Here is a 4,591-nt window from a genome sequence, read left to right as displayed (position 1 = left end):
AGCTTGGTATATTTTTTTCCATCGTCTAACTTTTAGTCTGTTTTTGTCTTTGTGTCTATTGTGTGTCTTGTGTGGACAGCTTACTGAAGGATCTTGTTTTCTTATCCATTCTGCCACTCTCCATCTTTTAACTGGTGCATTTAATCTGCTTACATTCAGTGTAATTATTGATAGTTATGGATTAATTGCTGCCATTATGTTTGTTTTTTTGTGGTGCTGCTGATTTCTTCATTCTGCTTGCCTCCCTGTGCTGAGTTCATGTATTTTTTTTTTTTTTTTTCTGTGTGTGTGTCTTTTTGTTTTGTTTTTTTTCTGGATAATGTACTTTATTGATGGCATCAGACAAAACTGGGCTCTCTAAGCCCCTCCACCTCTCCAGGGGTTCTGGATGGAAACTGTGAGTATGTATGCTTCTCAATGTTTAGGAAGGTAGAGTTGCAGTAAGGACTTCCAGCAGCTGAGGTCCTCTGTCTTCTTCTAGTGCTGTTGCTAAGGCTGCTTGCTCTTCATCTTTGGAGACCATGTGGACCATAATAGCCACCACCCTGTTGCTGTAGCCAAATTCATTTTCATAACAGGAAATGAGCTTAACAAAGTGGTCGTTGAAGACAATGCCAGCTCCAGCATCAAACGTGGAAGAGTGACTTTTAAAGTCACAGGAGATGACCCAGTCTTCCATGTGACCCAGGATGCCTTTTAGGGTCCATCTGATGCCTGCTTCACTACCTTCTTGATGTCATCGTATTTGGCAGCTTTCTCTAGGCAGCATGTCAGGTCCATTACAGACACATTGGGAGTGGGAACATGGAAGGCCATGCCAGTAAGTTTTCCATTCAGTTCAGGGATGACCTTGCCTACAGCCTTGGCAGCACCAGTGGATGCAGAGAAGATATTCTGTGCAGCCCCACAACTATCATGCCACAATTTCCTAGAGGGGCCATCCACAGTCTTCTTTGTGGCAGTGATGGCATGAACAGCCATCATGAGTCCCTCCATGATGCCAAAGTTGTCATGGATGACTTTGGCTTGGGAGTGGGGCAGGCAAACAGTAGGTGGTGCAGTAGGCATTGCTGACAATCTTGGGGGAGTTGTCAGATGTCTCATGGTTCATGCCCATCACAAACATGGGGACATCATCAGAAGGGGCAGTGATGATTACCCTTTTGGCACCACCCTACAAGTGAGCTCAGCCTTCTCCAAGGTTGTGAAGACACCGGTGGACTCCACAAAATATTCAGTACCAGCATCACTCCACTAGATGTTGGCAGGATCTTGCTCCTGGAAGACAGAGATGGGCTTCCCATTGTTGATAAGCTTGCTGTTCTCAGTCTTTACAGAACCACTGAACTTGCCATGGGTGGAATCATACTGGAAAAGGTAGACCATGTAGTTGAGGTCAATGAAGAGGTCGTTGATGGCAACAACCTCCACTTTGCCAGAGTTAACAGCAGCCCTGTTGACAAGGCAACCAATACAGCCAAATTAGTTGATGCTGACTTTTACCTTCCTGTCTCAGCAATGCAACTGCTACTGTAAGAGAAGCTGTGACTGCCTGTTGAATGGGGAGGAGCAGAGAACCAGTTTCTTAATAGTTTTAATGTTTCCATGTTCTTCTTGGATTTTCATTTTCTTGGTATATTGTGCGGTATTAATTTTCATTGAGGTTACCTTACATTCCATTAACTTTTCTCTCCATTTAAGACTGTCTATTTTATCCTGTAATCTACCTGACCGTCTCACCACCTAGATCTCTGTTCTTATGTGTTTACCTTCTTTCACAATGTAATTGTTTTGATCATAGATTGACCTCCCAGGTCCTCTAAATTTGTTCTTATAATTTTGTTCTATTCTTCACTCTTCCATTTGTTGACTTCTGAGTGGTGCTGCCATACATGTCAACCTCTGGTTGTTGTCTGTTGTTGTTGGCTCTCAGTCCACAGAACTTCCTTTAGGATATTTTGCAACAGAGCTGGCTTTGGAAAAATGCCTTAGCTTCTGTTTATCCTGGAATGTTTTGATTATACCATCATATATGATTGACAGTTTTGCTGGGTAGCGGATTATTGGTTTGAATTTTTTTTTCTTTCAGGGATTTATATATGTCCCTCCATTGCCTTCTTGCCTGCATGCTTTCTACTGAGAGATCAGAGCTTAATGTGATTTGCTTGTCTTTATAAGTAACACTTCTCTTTTACCTAGCTGCATTCAGTATTCCATCCTTGTCTTTGATTTTGGAGAGCTTCTTTATTTTATGTCTTTGTGATTTTCCTTTGTGTCTATCCTTCTTGGAGTTAATTGAGCTTCTTGAATGCATATCAGAATATTAAGGAAATTTTATTTCAGCAGATCTTCAATTATCTCCTCTGTGGACTTGTGTGATTCTTCCTGTTCCAGAATTCCGATGATTCTTAAGTTATTCCTGTTCATGTTGTCCAACATAAATCTTAGACCTACTTTGGATTTTTTAAAACTTTTTTTATGCTTGCTCTTCAATCTTAGTAGTAATGAGAGATTTGTCTTCCAGATCACTAATTCTAGCTTCCATCTCTTCAATTTTTCTTTGCCCTTTCAGTTTATTGTTCATTTTTTATATTCTATTATTAATCATTTAGACTTATTTTTATACATTTTTAATTGTTTTCAATGTTCCATCTATCTTTTGGATTGTTTCTGTAGCACTTTCCTAACTTCTTTATTTTTTTCAATTGCTCTGTAAACTGTTTTGATATATTTCATTATCATTTTTCTGAATTCCTTCTCAGGCATTTCCAAAGCCTGTTCTCCTTTCAGTATGAAGTCTACATCTACCTCCAGCTAATTTGTCTTAGTCATTTTATCTTGTTTCTGGACTTGTCCAGAGATAGTTATCTGTTTCTTGGGCATATTCAGTAGTTAGATGTGACCTGAATACTTACATGCATGCATGTTGATATTTTATTATGCTTTCTGATTGCCTCCAGGTAGATATGACCAGGAGATGGATTTGCCTTTTCACTCTTCTTTTTACTGAAATCAGAGTAACTGTTACAGATGTTGGCTGCCTACCTGCTGTATGGCTGCTCATATTGGTTCTTGCCTGGATGGTGGGATTTTATTGGGTGTGATTGTAGCTTGAGTATATGACTGCAAATGCTGTCTCTTCTTGTTTAATGTAGGGATAGAAATTGCCCGTTAAAGGTAAAGAGAGGACCAAAAAATAAAGCAGTAACAGCAAAAAAGACAGATTGAATACTTCGTTCTATAATTGTAGAAAAGAAAGAATAGAAAAAACAAACAATTCGGTAGCCAAATATGAGCATGACTCCCTCTCTAGGCTTCTTGCCTTCAAGGCCTCCCGAGAAATTTCAAGATACCACTGTTGGTTATTATGATGTAACTCAGGATTTAATTTTTGGCATATTTCCTTTTTAGTCTGTATCTCTCCTGCTCCACAATCCCTTTTTCAGGTTGTTGTTTTTTTTCTCAGTGATAAACACTTCAGGGGTGGCTGAGGCCATTTTACACTTCTGTTTGGTTTTAAGTAGAAACTGTTCCTTTAAATTTTGAGCAGATCTGTGTGCTTCATAGTGGAAACTTCCATGGGTATTGGGGGGAAGAGGTGTTCACTCACTCAGGAACCCTCTCTAGTCACCAGACTGAAGGTGTGCAGACAGCGAGAGACCAATGAACAGATACAAAATAAATAAATAAATAAATAAATAAATAAAAGAATTTCCATACCTCTATCTCTAAAGATTGGTCAGGTGTCAGGTGTCCATGGTGATTCTGACCCTTCCCCCATCTTTGTCTCACCCAAGATGACTGCTCCAGGAGCTGCTGAGACCATCAGATTGGAAAAGCACTGGATTTCTTATTTCTACTACATGTTCCACTGGTTGTAAGCTTTCAAACTTTCTAAGTATGCCTTTATATGTGGTTTGGAATTCTGAGACCATCCACTGAACCTGCTGCATCCGGTGTTCTGTATTATTGCTGACAGAGATCTTCACTACACTTCTCCCCATCCACCATCAAGCCCAGCCCCAAGAGTAACAGTTTCTTATTGGAAAAATTAAACATAGTTGTTTTAACATAACAAATAGTATCAACAAAAAGATATCTAATCAGGATATGTGATGTTTTGGAATGGGTGAAAAATGGAAAGATTTTTTTAAAATTAAACATTCTGATTAATGAGCTGTTTATTTATTTTAAATAATATGACCTTGGTGGTATAATAGAAGTGAAACATCAGCAAAGAAAGTATCAAATAGAATAAACTCATCCCCTTCTACTGAGGAATGAAATTGCATATTGCTATTGATGGAAACACAAAATTTGTATGAACTGTCTACAGTGTTTGAACATTTCTATATTTATAATGAATGTGCAAAAATTTTACAAATTTTAGTTTTTCTAGATTAAATCAGTAAATATTGCATGTAAGCCAGGGCAACATTATTTTTTCATTACAAATATCAATGTTTTAGCTGCTACTTATATGAAAAATAGAAAATTAAAGTGACTTATAATGCAATGGCAAATTCTTCTAGGCTATACAGTTGATTTTACAGCAAACAATTAGAAATGTGGTTAACATTCCTGATAGGAA

General features: G+C 38.3%; 1 pseudogene; it reads right to left on the bottom strand.

The window, feature by feature from the left end:
* Positions 1-421: 421 nt before the first annotated feature.
* On the bottom strand, positions 422-4,004 carry LOC102825153 (annotated as a pseudogene).
* Positions 4,005-4,591: the final 587 nt, after the last annotated feature.

The sequence above is a fragment of the Chrysochloris asiatica genome, unplaced genomic scaffold (assembly GCF_000296735.1).
Source record: "Chrysochloris asiatica unplaced genomic scaffold, ChrAsi1.0 scaffold00011, whole genome shotgun sequence".
NCBI classification, from domain to species: domain Eukaryota; kingdom Metazoa; phylum Chordata; class Mammalia; order Afrosoricida; family Chrysochloridae; genus Chrysochloris; species Chrysochloris asiatica.
The sequence above is the reverse complement of the archived record's forward strand: the minus strand, read 5'-3'. Positions and strand labels throughout refer to the sequence as shown.